Genomic DNA, 18,551 nt, shown 5'->3' with positions numbered 1-18,551 from the left:
CTCCTTTTCCTCCTCCTCCTCCTCCTCCTCCTTCCTCTTCCTCGCTTTCCTGAACAGTTTTATAGAGGAGATGGATATTTGTTGAATGGTGCACGTTACTAAAACAAATAATCCGGGATAAGCCTACTGTACTTTTGTTCATGCTGTATTCCTAGTGTTTTGTGGCCTCTCTCCTCCTTGTCGTATGTAAACATAGGCCTCGCCTTCCCAAAACCAAACCTCACCCCTCACTCCTGCCACACGTCCTCCCTGATTCCCTTCGCTCCGGTTCCTTTGCTGTCTCACTCTGCTGACTGTTGAATTGTGTGGTACTCTGGAGAGCAGCGAGGTAGATGGAAGAAGGCGGTCACCGACATATTTGTGGTTCTTGATTAATAGTGGCGAAGGAAGAGAATAAAAGTGTGTGTGGCGGGTCGGTGTGGCGTCATTGTGTGGCCCGCTAATGAAATTGTGTTGACAGGACTGTGTGAATGAAAAATTTAAAATGGAGAGAGAGAGAGAGAGAGAGAGAGAGAGAGAGAGAGAGAGAGAGAGAGAGAGAGAGAGAGAGAGAGAGAGAGAGAGAGAGAGAGTAATGTATTTGCAAGTTTTCCATAGAGTCCAGAATAGTAGTAATCTGTCTATTCCTCATTACTATTTTTCAAAGCAATTTCGAAAGTATACGAACGTTTCTCTCTAAGAGTTCCCCTCTGTGGATAATTATGATGGAACGTTTCATGGAAATTTAATTAGTAACTGCGAGTGCTGAGGTAGTGGAGTTTGTGATCCCCGCCAACAAGATTAATACAGTTAGAAGCGTCAGCCCACTCAACAAGATCTGCTCACTCAGTCAACTGGAACTCTTTCAAGGCAAACGGAAACTTAATAATGATAAGAAATCAGTTGAGTCAGCGGAATCTCTTCAGTTGAATTAGGTAACTAGTGTGCTCTCGATTTGCTTGTTGACTGTGTCGCGGCGCAGCGCAGGGTCCGCCGCCACACATATCCTTAGGGCGCTGCTGTGAGCTGTGACCGGAGCCTGAAATGTATGCTTAAAAGTTCGCCTTAACGCTCATAATGAGCACTCATAATATGGACAGCAATATGCATAGAATATATTCCCATGCATTTATATTTTTGAAATTACGAGTAGTATGAAAGTTAGTAAATATTAATTTCATTCTCTCAAAAGTTTGGAAATTATGAGGCATTATTATTGAAACAAATCTGGCGGTTTGTTGCTTGGGAAACTCGTTTACTTTTATCAGTGAATTGTAATTATCTTTTTTTTTATTTTAAGTTACTGTTTACTTATTTCTGTTTACTAATTAATTGGTCATTCTTATTGATATTTTCCCATGAACACATTTTTTTTTTACCACTGCGCCATTCAGGATGTGAAGAATCTATGTTCATGTGATTATGAATGTTCCTACCTTTTGTCGGCCTCCCTCCCTTAAGGGAGTTTTTAGTCTTACTTATAGTAAATACAGAGATTGCCAGTGTAAAGAAGAAAAATCTGAAGAAATTTATATGACTTTCACATCACAAGATCGAGATATAAAGATGTGTTGGTGTGCACCTGCTGCCGCCCACCTGCTGGCACGCCTCCTCAGCAGACTCCCGCGAGGTGTTAGTGGCGGCAGCAGCACATCACAGGTTAGGGACATTGCTAGACCCGAAAAAAAAAAAAAAACATTAATACATGATCTGAAATATGGTGATGTGAGACTTATAAATCATATTATCTGCGATAAATTTAAGAGATTAAAACGTAATTAATTCTGTACATAATCACCACATGGATGACAACAGTGCACGCATTACTCTTCTTTATAATGAATAGACTCAGAATGTTATAGCATTGCACAACATTGACCATTTCCGCTGCAGCAGAGCCTGAACTATTGCTCGATGGACATCTGTCTCCCTGTAAGGAATCACAGGTCACGAATGACAAGAATCAGCGACAGCGTGGTAAGTGCAATGAACTTCTCACCACTGACCTGCCTTGGTGACGTCAATATTAAGCGATCATACACACTGCTCACGTAGAGAGTAATTGTTCAGACTTATCCGTTGATCTGAGTTTGCTGTGAGTGCGCCGTGACGGGGACGCCAGGCTTGGGGAGGGGAGGGCAGTGCATCGTTTACCACCACAGCTTTTCTGCCTTGGGCGTGTTGTATCCATCCCAGGAAAGGCGATGCACTTTGTAAGGATGCTGATTTCGTGAATAAATGTTCTCGTGCACTACCAAACGTCCTCTTCATGTCTGGAATTTTATTCATTACTGTAGCTGGATTTCTCATTTATTTACTTTTTTATTGTTATATTTCCATTGAACTTGAGTTGCTTTCCATTAGTCAGCTTTGAAAATGTTTTATTGTGCTGTGTGTGTGTGTGTGTGTGTGTGTGTGTGTGTGTGTGTGTGTGTGTGTGTGTGTGTGTGTGTGTGTGTGTGTGTGTGTCACTATTCTTTATTAATCTGGCAAATCTTCCCTACCCGGCACACACTTGTGTCACTTGTTTCGCTACACAGGTCAAAGATGCAACGCCTTTCTTCATCATCACGGTCACAAGGTGACAAAGGAACAGAGCTGAAATAATTGACAACCTGAAATCCTTTCTGCCGGGTTCATGTTTTTATGCACTTTACCGCCTTCCTCTTCTTGAAAGTGGAATGGACATAAAATACTATTAACTTCACTGGCGAGCCAAACATATGGCGAAGTTATGATGTCTCTTTTCGCTCTCGTCTTAAAATAATAGTAATGGTTTGAGGATTCATTACTATTGAATACAGTGATGAATTTAGCATTATATTGTCTCCCGCGCCGAGCACTAACAAGCCGAGGAACAAACATCTGCTGTGAGGACACCTGTACTCTTGCTTTCTTCAGTTCACTGGAAGAGAGGCTGTGTTAGTATCATATATTCTTAGGCCATGTACAGTATCTCTAGAGTATATATTACTGAAACATAAAAGAAATCTTACAAGCGAGATGAAGTGTTTGTGGTTACAGGAGCAGCTCAACATGTCTTCTTCACTCAGCATGCATCTCTACCAATAATGGTTTGACGAGGCGACGCTGTGTCCTTTCATGCTTTAGAGAAGCTGGTGCGGCACACTTCTCTAGTCAGTCAGGAGTGTTTAGATAATAAGAGATTTGTTCAGCAACGGAGTCTCGATTTGTACGGGACACCCACTCTCTCACCCTTCTTTTTCCCCTATTCGCTCACATTGTGTTGAACATAATCATCCTTTAATAGAGGATAATTTCAAAGTTTTAAGGAAAACAAGCTTCCCAAATGAAGTTCAATTACTTGAAACCCTGTATATCAAGCTTATGAAGCCCAGCCTTAACAACCAGAACACGTCAGTCAAACTATTAATAGTATAACTCAACGCAGTTTCAATCACTCTTGACTCTCTCTTTTCTCGCTCACTGTAATTTTCTTCCTTCTGCTATCCCTCACTATAGTTGCTTCTCTCTTTGACTCCATCCATATCTGGTAATAACCATCGTATCTTATTTTTATATTCTACTCTCTATGTTCGTGTTCTTCTCTGAAATTGTTTGTCTTCTAAGTATTTCTGATTGTATTAATCTTTAACTTCTATGTTTTGATTGTTTTTTTTTATAACAATGTTTTATGTGTGTTTTTTTTTTTTTTTTGCTTAAAAATGCCATCTGCATATAGCGAAACGTCGCGCGATAAAGATCTATTCCTCTCACCTTCACATATACTTCATAAGGTCTACTTAGAAGTGTGTGTGTGTGTATATATATATATATATATATATATATATATATATATATATATATATATATATATATATATATATATATATATATATATATATATATAATTGAAGCAAAAGCATTTTTTATCATTGAATATATTTAAAAAAATCCCTGTGTCGAAATTAGTGAAACGGCTTGACATTAACTCTCAGAGAAGGTTAATTAATAAAGTTATTGTGTCGACAGGTATATCTGGATTACATTTTAATTGATATTGTACAAGAACAGGCCGCCTGACGCACTTTTATAAATTAATACATCAACGAGTCATAAAAAAAAAGGTCGACTATGACCTGCCTGATGCGGATATTAGTGTTATTTTGGAGGAGAAAACTTTGGCATAGAGGCGTAAAGACGTAGAGTCACCATGTCATGACGCGACGCACACCTCGTGCCGCATCATTCCCTATAATTACCAACCCGTTAGCATGGCGCCTCCTTCAGATTTACGTGGAAATTTGTAATTAAAGTAATTGCATAGAGAGGGAATTTAGATCAGTCAGTCGATTTACAGATTATCTTAGTGAAGCTTTCCTCAAGCAGTAATTGTTATGTGACTGCTCGCTACTTTTCTCTTCCCACTAGTCACCAGGCCAACTAGAATCACAGAAAGGAGCTCCTCAGCAGGGCTGCCCCTTCCCAAACCACGTCCACGAGTTCAGTGTGTGTGTGTGTGTGTGTGTGTGTGTGTGTGTGTGTGTGTGTGTGTGTGTGTGTGTGTGTGTGTGTGTGTGTGTTTATCTCCACACGCGTGTGCCTCTCTGCCTGCGTGCACGCTTGTGTGTGAGCACTTCACTTGAGAAAGGCGGTGGGTGAGGTTGGAATGGACAAATGGAAGTGATTCTGAAGCAATCTGGGTATGCAAAGAGGAGGCGAGGTGTGGCGGGGTGACTGCCGCAACACATTTATCTCAACTTGGGGCACGCCGCTGACGCACACGCACACACACACACACACACACACACACACACACACACACACACACACACACACACACACACACACACACACACACACACACACACACACACACACACACACACACACACACACACACACACACACACAGTAGTGAGCGCACTTGAAAGGGAAAGTTTGCTCGAAAGTTAAGGATCTAGATGCCTTTCTTTCCTTTTTCTTCGCCTTTCCTTTCCCCTTTCCTTTTCCCCATTCCCTTCCTCTTCCCCTTCCCCTTCCCCTTCACTTTCTCTAATTCCCCATCCCTGCACACCTCTCACCTCCACCCCTCCAGTCGAGAATGTCCCAAGAGGGTTTTGTTTTTCCGCCGATGTGCTGCTTTGCCTGTGTGTGTGTGTGTGTGTGTGTGTGTGTGTGTGTGTGTGTGTGTGTGTGTGTGTGTGTTTAAGTGAGTCGATGACTGTCCTTGTTTTTTTTTTTTTTTCGTCTTTGCTTCTTTGCATATTTGTATTTCTGTCTTTGATTCAGTTGTTTGTCTGTTCGTCTGTATGTTATCTTTTCTCTGTTTGTATATGTTCTGTCTACTTGTCTGTTTGTCTTTCTGTAAGTATGTCAGTTTGTGCGTGTCTCTCTCTCTCTCTCTCTCTCTCTCTCTCTCTCTCTCTCTCTCTCTCTCTCTCTCTCTCTCTCTCTCTCTCTCTCTCTCAATGTAAAATCTAATACCTTTTTAAGTGCGCATTATAAAGTGTATTAGTGAAAACCCTCAATATCGACTCGTAAAATAACACTTCACAAGTTTCTCCATATCCCATGTATTACTCCACGTCTGTCTCTTCTTTGTTCGTGTTCATCTTCCCTCCTTACATGTCTTTCTCACTCCCCTTTCTTATACAGTCTCCCCTTCCCTCATATCGCCTTCGTTCCTTCTTTCGTGTTCTTTCTCTTCATTTCTCATACCGTCCCACACTTCTCTCAATCTCTTCTTTCCTACCTGTTTGTTCCCACATTTTCTCTCCTCCGACAGCTCCTCCTGGTCTATCTCTACTTCCTCCTTCTCCTGGTCCATCTCTCAAGTCATCCCGATCACGTGTGAGGTGCAATCCTTTCTTAATGCTTGTGTCCTCGTTGTTCTGCACTTTCCCTCACATTCTTCTCTCCCACGCCTAGCCTTTCCCAGTTTTTTTTTTTTTTCCAGTTATTTCATCATTGTCCTCTTTATTTCTCTTCTAGTGTGTGTGTGTGTGTGTGTGTGTGTGTGTGTGTGTGTGTGTTTTATGTTCTGATTCCGTGCAGTTCCTCTCGTCTTTGTGTAATTCCTCAGTACTTTACTTTGTAAGATACGTTAATCTCTCATCTTTTGTTTCTTTCTTGTCTCTCCTTCGCAGTTTCTTTTCCCTCTTATCCTCACTAATCCTTATGTATCTCTTCCCCTCCCCTTTGTATCATTATCGCTGCTGCCATCCTCACCAATGTGTCACCGTGTCTCTCTCTCATTATCTTCCTACGTTCATCCCTTTCATGTACTTGATGCCTCGGATATTGATGGCAATGACTGTGTACGAGTATTCTGATGATGATTAATTTTGATAAGGTAGAATAGATGATTTCTGAGGAATAAATGACATAAAAGTGAGGAGTTACATACCACACGCGAGTATAAGAGGCAGGGACTTGACTGAGGTGGTGGCGGAGGTTTGGTGTTCTGTAATAAGAAATCTGGAGTGACAAGTAGGCCTATGCGACTTCTTTTTATTAATATGTGTGCTGTCTCACCTGACTGGCTGGGAAGTGTCCTTGGATGAGACAGTACCTGCACCTCTCACACTGGGATAAGTATTCCACTGAGTTTTACAAAAATAAACTGTTTTTTGCCTTTAGGAAGACGGGTGAGATGACCCAGTGATACTCAAACAAATACATGAACCAAAGTCTTACCAGACAGGGAACTGAGCTGACGCAGCGCGAGGACTAACACGAGAACAACCGTGTTGGTGCCATGGCTTCTCGCTAAACTCTCTCCACTCTGCAACGAGCCGGTGTGCCGGTGAGGCAAGGGCGGCGACCCACGCTGAAGTCACCATGTATACGTGAAGGGTGCTTAACCGTGTATATTATATACTGAGAGATACCGCAGAACTACTCTGAATTATGATAAGGTTGGTTGTGAGGTACTAGTGTGTACAGGCCACTGTCATTGTAACAAGTGAATTCGCGACCCTTATTATAGGAACTGTTGAAAAAAGCAACATTTCTATGGGTCTTCAGTATTTTATTAGCTAAAGGTAGGACTCTTTCATATTGACAGAACTGTTTTAAAATTAGCTTGGTGTAAGGAGGGATAGATATACGAGTCTGTAGTTAGGCGCTGGAAACGTTAGTGAGACTTTTAGATATAAAACACTTAAACTTCTCTTCATTTTTTTATATTTTTTTATTGAGGTTATAAATGCTGGCTGGCAAATTTGTGTAAGTGCTTCCCGCAGTTTTCGGAAAATATTGTTTGAAAAATCTTCAGAGTTATGCAATCGCTGCCGGAGATTTTGCGCTGGTGAGAGTGACGTGCTGGACGGTGAGTGCGTGGCACGAGGCGTGAGGCTGAGGCGAAGTGGCAGGAGACACAGACGCACACACACACACACACACACACACACACACACACACACACACACACACACACACACACACACACACACACACACACACACACACACACACACACACACACACACACACACACTTCCTGGGATGGTTTAACAACTCATTAAAAGAAAGTTGAAGTAAAATTTAAGAAGTTGGACGCGCTCGAGAGAGAGAGAGAGAGAGAGAGAGAGAGAGAGAGAGAGAGAGAGAGAGAGAGAGAGAGAGAGAGAGAGAGAGAGAGAGAGAGAGAGAGAGAGACTCACTATTGTTTTCTATGGTAACACTATTTCATCACTGTGCACAGCGAATGTGACCATAAAGGCAAACTGACGACACTTCTTAAACGCGCCACGCGAAGGTCTGGGGCTCAAAAAAAAAAACGGGACTTGAGCTGTCTGAGCGGAGTGACGGTCGATGTTTACGGAATGACATAAGTGATTGCCTGTTCACCAAACACTACAATTATACAAAAGTTGCATGCAATTTTAAATAAACGCTTTAGATTGTGATACGCTGAATATTGTTCATTCCTCGAGTAATACTTTATATCTAAAATCCTATTCAATAATATTTTTCTAGTTTTGCAGCATCATAAAGCAGAGAGGTGCCTTGGCCATCCCACCAGAACTTGTTGAAGTGAGTGAAGTGTATTAAGCACAGCACAGTAGAACGAATCTCATATATAACTTCCAACATTCTAAAAGTAAAAAAAATTACCGTAACTTTTCCTTAGTACTTTACAAACTTCCGGAATGTGAAGTGCTTGAAGACGTTTTCCTGCTTCACTTCACCGTCACGTCAGACAGGTTGGCAGATCACTCAGCTTTCAAAACCTTCATATCAATTTAAGGGCAGTGAAAAGGAGTCAGCTTGGGACACAAATCCGAGTCGCGGCCAAAGACAAAGCTATACGGAAATGCAACAAGGGTTAAGTTCCTCGCGGTGACTCTAGTGGTATTCATCACAAAGTTGTCATTCATGTCCCGCCGTCCTGCTGATCGCAAATCTCCCAATGTGAAGTGGGGCTAGATATTTCAGTCAGTCGTTCGCCAGTAAATGCGTTGCAGTTTTCTTTTTCGTCTTTGAGGCCGAGCATTCTTGCGCCGCTGGCCTTGAGGAACAAAACATCCGCATCCCGCCCATTGTCTACTTATACACTGAGGCGCTCGGCCTTCTCCTTCTTTTTGCTACTCGTCCTCCTGCTTCTCCTCTTTCTCCTCCTCCTTTTCCTTCTCTAATGCTGCGTCGCTATCCCAATATCCCATGTACGAGTATCTTACTTCCCCCACAAGTCTTCTTTCCTCCTCCTCCTCCTCTTTCTCTTCCTACTCCTACTAGTTCTCTTTTTTTTTTCTGCATGGATTCTTTCGCTCGCCCTCCTCTCCCAGCATCTCCCCTCATCCCTTTCATCCCTCTCCTTCACCCCTCATCCTCCTCCTCATCTCCCTCTCCACCTCCAGCCCCAGCACTGCTGCACCGTCCCAGGAGTTTCTGTGTCCCGTGTGGTGCTGTTTGTCCTAATCCTGTCCTCACCTCTTCCCTCCCCACCCTCTCCTTCCTCCCTTCCTCCCCTCCTTCGTTGCCCTCCCCTTCCTTCCCCCTTTTCCCTTTGAGTCTTTGAACCACTAGATTTTTTTTTTTATTCCCTCTTTTTAGTATTTTCTTTTGTTTTCTTTTTAATTCTTTATGACCAGTTTTCAGTTTTGATAGTTGATATTTTTTGTCTTTTTTTTTCAGCCGTTCCACTCGCTTTTGTTGTTTTGTATTTTTGATGTTTTTTTTTCTTTTTTTTTAGGCTTTCTAGTGTATATTGTTTTTTGTATATTTTTTTTCTTTTTTGTTTCTCTACATATCACTTTTCTTGCATAAGTTTACGATGCTTTTTTTTGTGTGTGTGTGGCTTTGTGTTCTACTTTCTAGTATTCAGTTTCCTTTCATTATTCTTTTTTTTTCTTTCTTTCTTTGTCTGTATGCATAGTTTTAAGGAGTGAGATTAAGTGAAACCGAGCTTATGGTGGCGATGTATTAACTGGCCACGATCAGTAGACAGTAGGATGACACACGCAGCAGAGTAGACGCTCACAGCACTGGCAAAATTCTACAACTCCTCAAGCAACGAAACATTTGACGAGTGCACGAACATACAAGTGTACAGTTATTAAGCGTTACACTCGTCTCCGCTACTCATTATCTCGATCGTAAAAGATAACCGTATTGGACTGTTCTCGACCAGCTTAAAAATGTATTCTGAAACGCTTCTGTGCCGCACCCCAACTACTTTTAAAAGACTCTAATTGAAGCTACACGGATTTTAAAAGTGTTATTATGGTTCTAGTAACAGATTAAGAAGAATTCTACATTAATAGCAGGACATACATTCTTGAGAACTCGGTTAGTCATCTGTGACCTTTGAAAATAGTCGTGAGGAGGGAGCAAAGCGCCATAATGTGAGGGCGTTGTGTTAATTATGTTACATTTTAATATACACACTATGTACAATTCACAATACTAACACTTTCCACCACCGGATACAAATAATACACTACGGTTGCTTTATCCAGACACATGAAAATATTAAAATAATTAATACATAAGTTATTGGAGATCACTGGAGGGTGTTGATGGCAAGGCGTGTGACGCACAGCTGCCGTTGTGTCCGTGAGTGAGAAAAAAAAAAAAAAGTTGACATTGCAATAGGGGACTGAAAGTTGACGTGGCGAAGGAGGGAAAACATATGACAAGTGACAAGATGTTTTATTACGTACGAAAAATACTGGCATAAGGGAATTAAATAGAGAAAAGCCCTACTCAGTAGCCACTTATAAAATTAAAAAAAAGCAACTACGCAAGAGGTTTCATAGAAGTTGAGCAATTTAGTTCCAGGAGTGTCTTGATACTTTTCTCTTTGAACAGGAAGGATGGAAGGAGAAAAACAGAAATAAGCAGTGTTTGAGAGCTTACCAGTGAAAAGTATAACTCTTACCTTGTTAACATGAATAGACTAAAGTTAAGAGTTCGTGAAAAAGTCACGAACATAAGATAAAACATAAGAACAAAATAAAACCAAAACACTTCACGGAAATAACAAACGCTGCACTTCTTTTTCTGCAAAAGTGCAAGATGATTACTTTTGTTCTTTATTTACCCTCGTGTGTTTATGCGGAGTCTTTTCCTTCGTCCTCCTTGGGATTTATTTTTTTTTTTTTTGTCTTCTTGGCTTCTTTGTATTCATGTGACTCTGTTATGTTTATTGCCTGCTGTCCCCGTGCATGCGTTTTGTGGATGAATTGGAGAGAGAGAGAGAGAGAGAGAGAGAGAGAGAGAGAGAGAGAGAGAGAGAGAGAGAGAGAGAGAGAGAGAGAGAGAGAGAGAATTGTTATGCCCACTGTTATAAGCAGTTATCGACTTTAATCACCCCATTAATATCCACCACTACCACAACCATCACTATTATAACCACCACTACCACCACCACCAACACCACGACCACCACCACCACCACCACTACCAATATCAACGGCGTCACGTTAACACGCGCGTAGAGATGGATGGCAGCTTTGGATCCCGTGAATAAAAACTTGGAATTATTCGGTGGACATGGAAGAGGCCGTGAAAAAGGACGTGAATAACTGAGCAGAGGGGGATGAGGTGGGGGGAGGGAGACGGAAATGTGCAGGATTTAAGTTCTCGGTCGGAGAAAAGGGGCTGGATACGATGGGAGGGGACAAAAGGAGGAGAGAGGGATGTTGTGGAGTAGAAGCAAAAGGATGTTGATAATGAGGAAAGAAAGAAGGCTTATTGGTAAAGTAGGAACAGGATAGGAACGAAACACTAGCATAAAATTTAGAGAAAGAAAGAACATGGAGGAAAGTGGAGGAGAGGGTGAACAGGTAGACACATGGAGAGGGAACGAGATGTGAATAGTAGAAATAAGGATTTTGGAATGAAGCAGAGGAAGGGAGGGACGAATCAATGGGAATGTGAGCAAGGGGATGAGATGGTATGAAGAAAGAGCACGTAATGAAAGGAAAGAGGAGAGGGATGATGAAGAAGTGGATATAGAGAAAGCGAACGAGAGATAGGCAAGTGAAATGGATGTTATAATAAAAAAAAAAAAAGAAGACGGCACGATAAACAAGTAGCTATAGGAAAAGCAGGTAGATAAAGTTGAAGTCATAAGCTATTGCAAAGTGTGGCTTCAGTGTTTTATCTACGTCTCTTTGACCTTTACATTGGAGAAAGACGAGAGAGACAAAAAAAAAAAAAAAAAGAGAGAGAGAAAGGAATGATGAATGTAAAGAGACTTAAGACAAAATTAATAAAAAAATAGAAGTGGAGAGAATTGATGACTGAAAAGTAGTTAAAGACAAAATTAAAGGACAAAAAAAAAAAAAAAGTGGAAGAAAGTGGAAGGGAGGGATGACTGTAAAGGAGCTGTGAACAAAATAAAAAATAAATAAAAAAAGAAAAGTGCAAGAAAGGGGAAGAAAGTGATGAGTGAAAAGGGAATGTGGCGAGGGAATGGGCCGCTGTGGCTGGGAGGAGGTGTGACGGGCACCGGCAAACTGGGGAGTGGGATGGGGACGAGCAGGTGTGCGCGGTGAGGAATAGTAATGCGGACGATTTGAGGGAGTTTGTTGAATAAATGGCCTGGAATGTTTTATACATGACCAGGTCACGCCTGTGTGTGTGTGTGTGTGTGTGTGTGTGTGTGTGTGTGTGTGTGTGTGTGTGTGTGTGTGTGTGTGTGTGTGTGTGTGTGTGTGTTTGTGCGCTTTCAGAGTGACGGGAAGAGGAAGGGATGCGTTGGTCCGGTATGTGGAGGATGGGAAGTGAAGGAAGGAAAGAAAAAAAAGAGGAGGAAGAAGTGAAGCATATATGAGAGAAAGAGTAGGAGCAGGAAGATGAGGCAGAAAGAGCACAGTAAAAGGAGGAGGAGGAGGAGGAGGAGGCGTAGGACGCAAGAAGGGTAGCCAGTAGTGAGCGGTGGTCGCGGCAGTGTGGGAGGAGGAAGAAGAAAAGGAGGAAAGCCATACTGGATAGAGAAACACGTTCGCGTTATTGCTTTCATCCCTCGCCTTTATGACCCGTCACAAAATTCTTCAATATCCGTTTCATATCCGGGAACCGTAGGCCGCTCCCTTGTCTTCTTAGCCCGGAACACTGCAGGAGGACGAGGAGGAGGAGGAGGAGGAGGAGGAAGAGGGAGAGGAAGAAGCCATATTGGTCGTTCTAAAGGAGGAAGAAGAGATATAATCATAAACTACGTAGTACTGAACAGACAACAGGCAAGAAAAGTTGCGTGCAAGAGGAGATTAAGGGCAGTAAGAGGTTGGGAGAGGACACGAGGCCGTGGTGGAAACGACGAAGAAAGGAGGTGAGGGAGAGGGCGTCAGAGGCTCGATGGGAATACTTATGGGCTGGAGGCTCGTGATCAAGATCCTTCTCACGGACATTCGCCGCTATAATAATGAAGAAACTCCATGAATTCCCGCCTGGGAGCCGACTCACAATCCATCTGGCAAATTGTTGGGAAAGAATTAGGGAATAAAAAGTTTGGCCAAGAAAACGAACTTTTGAAATCTCACCGAGAAGAGAGAGAGAGAGAGAGAGAGAGAGAGAGAGAGAGAGAGAGAGAGAGAGAGAGAGAGAGAGAGAGAGAGAGTACAAGGGTGTGCGGGGTTGTTGGAGCGGTCAGTAGCGTGCTGCCTTCAGTGTGTGGCCCCACAGTGTGGGACGGGGTGGGATGCCTGGGTGTCGGGATCTCAGTGCCGCATGTGCTGCCTCGCCTCCACCAACCAGATCGGCGATGCTTATCCGGCTTGTATTTATATTTATTCAGTGTATCCTTTTGCCAAACCTTCACTTTTCAAAATGTATTTTCTTTTTCCTTCGGCCGCTAATACATTCTTGCATTATTCATCTTGGTGTGAATGCAAAAGATTGTTTTCATGCTTTTGAAGTATGCACGACTAATGATAAATCACATAAATCAGAACGTGAATTTTATTTCACCGATGAATATGTTTCCCAGAACTGTAATTAATGCAGCGGCGGCGTGCCTCGACGTGGTTGTCACGGCCTGCCCGCCGGCAGCGTGCGCAAGGATTCAAGACGTGTCCTGGCCAGGGAAATGCATTCCACTCCACTGCTTCCTGGAGTTTTGTGTAGGAAGTTTCTGTCGGTAGAGAATTTAGTTCACCGCTGGCATTCGCTAGCTGCCGTACCGCGAGTTCCAACACTCCTTTGGCTGTTTGCGATACAGAAATGTGGCAGCCCGCCTGTTTCTTTGCAACTGTTTTAAAGGAATATGTTCATCCTTTTTTTTAGATGCCTCTTTGGTACTTTAGGACTGCTGGTGACTATTTTGCTCACGTTGTATGTAGTTCAGCAGATACCCTCACTATAGTCCAGCAAATCTCCTGGTGTCTGTTCTTCCTATGTATTTAAATGCGTTCTCTAACCTCGCAGCGGCTGAATCCCCTTATCAGACAAAGAACGAGGGGCACAGCACGGTGCAGCAACCACGCGATCCTGGCCTGCTTTGGCAGCGGCCCGAGCCTCGCCAACAGGAGTTTCAGTGAGCCCTCTCATGAGCCCTTGTTGAGGCTGTGTAAAGCCCCTTGGAGCTCCCCACTGTACGCTGCCACGAATGCCTCACTGACTGCTCTACTGAACTATATGTTGAAACACATTTTAGCCACCGTCCAACTCCTTTGCTGAGTTCTGCATTTTAACTTAATTTCTGATCGGCACACAAAATACCTATTCCAATGCAGCACCGTGGTTCTTCTATACTGAAATTTCCCCAAGAAGTGGACATTCCCCCTTCCGCTTCTGCTGCATACAGTGCTGGTGACATTATTGAAAACGAGTAAATGTGGTAATTGTCCTGAGTCTTTGTTAGTTTGCCACCCCGTGTCTTTCCATTATTTCAGAAACGAGAGGATTTTTTTTCTTTACTATTTCTTACTAAACAAGGATTCTATATTAACATTGTTTGGAGATATGAGCACGAGGCGTTCTTGCATTTGTGTTCTTTCCTCTCCGTGGTAGTAGCAGAATCTGGCGTCGTTTCCCTCGAGGGCAGACTGTGTGGAACATAACTGTCCCTCATAACTACAGTTGCTTAAGGTCTTTTGCTGCCAGGCATGTGGAAATGGAAGGAACTAGAGAGGAAGAGAGGAAGTAATAGTGAAATGAAGGAGTATGCGGAGGAAGGAGTAGGGAAGAGGAGGATATCATAAGCAAAAACATCAAAGGCAACCTTAAGAAAAAAGAACTCAAAGAAAGAGAATCTCTATGATGTATTTACTTTGCATTCACTCGTGTGAAGGGAAGAGAGAGAGAGAGAGAGAGAGAGAGAGAGAGAGAGAGAGAGAGAGAGAGAGAGAGAGAGAGAGAGAGAGAGAGAGAGAGAGAGAGATTAGAATGGAATCTGTGAGTTTGTCTCTGGATGACTCGTCCCGCTCCCCTTCTTCCATCCCCTGAAGCCAAGGCCCTTCGGCGTGTGAGTGCAGGTTTTAGGGTCCACCAGGGCCGCCACACGCTGCGATAACAAAGCCTGGAGAGCGAGGACAGCCCGGAAAGGCCAACTGGAATCTGGAACTCCCAACAAAGGCTCTTTTTTTTACCTTACTGCTTGCATTAAACCTACGCCCAGCCTGGGATTTTTTCACTATTGCGCTTCCATTTTTATCCAACTCGTCTGGCTCTTCGATCCGGATGCCTAAAGTGACGGTGGGGTTGTCTGCCGGCTGGCGGCTACTGGCTGCTGGCTAGTGTTTGTGGACTGTGTACGCTTTCATTTTTTGCACTCAACAAGACAAATTGAATGAGATACGTAAAGCAAAATCTTTTACGAGGACTTTCAATATAAAAGAGAAGTATTAATATTTCTGACTTCGGTTTCTAGTATTTTAATTCATATACGAAAGGAAAAGATTTAATTCCTTCATTTACTTTTACTATAGGTCAGTGGATAACTTAGGGGAGAGAAAGTGTTTCGTAAGATGTATTTGGGTATTTGTAATTAAGAGATGAAATCATAGCGTGGTTATTTTGTGTTTTTACGTAAAGGTCAAGTCTTTTCCTCCTCCTCCTCCTCCTCTTCGTCCTCATCCTCGTCCTCGTCCTCCCTCTCCTCCTCCTCCTTCTCCTCCTCCTCCTCCTCCTCCTCCTCCTCCTCCTCCTCCTCCTCCTCCTTCCTCCTCCTCCTCCTCCTCCTCCTTCCCCTCCTTCTCCTCCTCCTCCTTCCCCTCCTTCTCCTCCTCCTCCTCCTTCCCCTCCTTCTTCTCCTCCTTCTTCCCCTCCTCCTCGTTCTCGTCCTCCTCCTCCTCTTCCTCCTTCCTCCTCTTTTCCTCCTCCTCTTCCTCTTTCCTCCTCTTTCCCTCCTCCTTCTCCTCCTCCTCACCTCCTCCTCTTCCTCCTCCTCCTCCTCCACCTCCTCCTCCTCCTCCTCCTCCTCCTCCTCCTCCTCCTCCTCCTCCTCCTCCTCCTCCTCCTCCTTTCGATCCTTCTCCATTCTCGTTCCACATTGCCATTTGCAGGAAGGCCAATCGACTTAGTCCCGTCAAATCATGCTGGATTTTACCCTTTTTCTTTTGGAACTCACAACTCACAACAGGTTTTGTTTGCGAGGGATAGGAGGCAGCTCTGCGGGAAGGTTGTTTTGCTGCGCCCGAGGTCAGGTCTGCGAGATGGGTCATTGTGTATGCTGTATTCTTTTTAAATGTTAGGCCGAAAGAATATTATTTTTCTGGTACTGGTGATTTAGAGAGAGAGAGAGGGAGAGGGAGGGAGAGAGAGAGAGAGAGAGAGAGAGGTCAGAGAAAAGGCTTAGATAGAAGTCTGTAGTATGCTTAGAACTACAAGTTACACTTATTTCAGTATCCATCTTATGTGCTGTGGTTTTAATTTCAGTGCCGCATACTGTTAAGAGCCACATTAACTCTACTAGTCAATACATGCATCTCAAGGAAAACAAAAGACGTTTGGACGAAATTTCTTTAATTTCTGCTTCTAAACAATTCCACCTTAGTTTTAGACGATGGAAAGAGTTATAATATATTTTTTTTTCCTATTATTCGTTTGACTTTGATATAATAATAATTATTGAAGGATTCTACAAGTCCCGCATTAATCACTCTGTTTTCTGTGATTCCGGAGTTACTGAGGTGGTATGACGTCATCTCTCCTCTTACTAAAGATTGTTTTCTGCTTTCCCACACATTTATTCTCCGTATTAGGCTCCAAAAATATATACAATTATTGTTATTCAGACTTGCTTCTTTGGGATTTCATATCGAGGGAAGTCTTTTTTTTCAAAATGTGGATGCAAAATGTCGAGATGTGGGAAGGGCATACACGCCGGAAAGTCTCCGCACACTGCGCATGTGCGAGCAGTCTCGCCTCGTGAATGGGCCGCCACCCTCTCATCAACTAACTTAACGTAACCTAATCTTACCTAATCTTACCTAATCTTACCAAACATAACCTAACTAACCTAAACCTAACCTTACCTAAACCTAGCCGAAATAATGTGTTATAATAAATAAGAGACCATATCCAGTAATTTGGTACAAGATAGTTAGGTTACAGGGTAGTTAGGTTAAGGTTAAGGTTAGGTTAGGTTAGATTAGTTAGGTTAGGGTTAGGTTAGCTGATGAGAAGGTGGCCGACCAATCACGTAGCGAGACTGTTCTCACATGCGCAGTGTGCAGTTTCAGTTTTCTGTTTTATTTTAGAAAGATACATGAACAAGGGGAATAAGACATACATAGAAAAGGGGAATGGGAGGGGTACAAAGTAGAGGAAACAACAGGAAAAAAATAGCAGCTAAGGTAAGAAAGTGACCGGGCGATCCGGTTGGCTATTATATTACATGCGCAGTGTGCGGGAATTTTCCTGCGTGCAGGCCCTTCCGAGATGTGTGAATATTGAGATGCCATCAACTGCTATGCTTCTGTCATATTGTAAGTTTCTTCGATATAAAACCTCTTGTGGCATAACCATTACTTCAAACGGAAAATCGTGTAATAAAGATTGTTATGGAAACTTCCGCCCGATCAGCTGTGTGCCACGGAGATTCTCGTGAAGCAGTGTGTCTTTGTACTGTCCTAAAAAATTACGTACAACACTTTCAAAACTGGTATTAGAACAAAGTAAATTCTTAGCACTTCTCAGAATGATATCAAAACGTGACATGGTTCTCAGTGACAAGTGCTCGGTGCCTAGGGGTTCAGAAGAGGAAGGCACCAAATTTACGTCAAGTAGCTGATCCGGGAACACCAGCCGCCATGACAGCCTTCTCGCTCATTTTTAAATTATAAACAAGATTGTGCCTATTTTGTGGCCACTGTGCCATAGAAGGATATTAATCAAATATACTACCAACTTCAGAGAAAAGAACTTCAGGTTCGAAAGACACTTTACTTCGTGGTTGTTGCATTATCTGCCTTCCTCCCCACGAGAACCGTGAACATTGCTTGTTGTCGCTCTACACCACTTGCTGGAATCGGTTTACTATACTGGTCGAGTCAAAGTGAAGGGTCGTCTGGTTTTCTGATGGCGGTCAATATTCCAACATTTGGTGTAGGAACGTACGTACCACTTTAGTACTAGGCTACAAGTATAAAATGTTTTCTTTGTATTTAACCAGTTGTGCTGTTAGGTCTTCTTAGGGAACAATTCAATTACTGTTACTTTTTTTCCCTTAACAGTGGCGCCACTGAAGTTCATCGCAAGTGCGGAAAAAATGACAAGGAAACTGATTGAAACAGGAGTCCCCGAACTGATGTTTCAAACCCCATGAATCGGGTACGATCCACCACATCGCCATTCTAACGGAGTGGCGACACACAGAACGAGTGAGTTAACATTTACCATTGAACATTTATCTTTTCTACTGTTTTTTTTTTTTTTTTTTTTTCGAGACTGGGAGGCTGGAAGCTGGCGGAAAGAGGCAGCAAGTGACTTTATTGTGTTAACTGGCAATCATTATTAGACAGTGCAAGTAGGATGAATTCTGAGGAGGTTGTGTGTACCGAGGAATTAAATGCATGGCGAGAGTTGTTTACTTCACTTGGTAGTAGCGCGACGAGGCTTTCTCTGATATAATTTCTTTACTTGTCCTTTAGTTCTTGTGATAGGCTTGACTGTTGTGATTACTGTTGCCTTTCTGTAACAATGAAACATCGCAGAATGTC

At 42.9% G+C, this 18,551-nt stretch overlaps 1 long non-coding RNA gene across 1 annotated transcript in view; it reads left to right on the top strand.

Annotated features, from left to right (window-relative positions):
- The window catches only part of LOC135104505 (uncharacterized), a 126,532-nt gene extending 108,346 nt beyond the window's left edge, over positions 1–18,186 (top strand). The window contains exon 3 of the long non-coding RNA XR_010270461.1: positions 18,066–18,186. This is a non-coding gene — a long non-coding RNA (uncharacterized LOC135104505). The remainder of the gene's footprint in view (positions 1–18,065) is intronic.
- The last annotated feature ends 365 nt before the right edge of the window (positions 18,187–18,551 follow it).

The sequence above is a fragment of the Scylla paramamosain genome, chromosome 10, assembly GCF_035594125.1.
Source record: "Scylla paramamosain isolate STU-SP2022 chromosome 10, ASM3559412v1, whole genome shotgun sequence".
NCBI classification, from domain to species: Eukaryota; Metazoa; Arthropoda; class Malacostraca; order Decapoda; family Portunidae; genus Scylla; species Scylla paramamosain.
The sequence above is the reverse complement of the archived record's forward strand: the minus strand, read 5'-3'. Positions and strand labels throughout refer to the sequence as shown.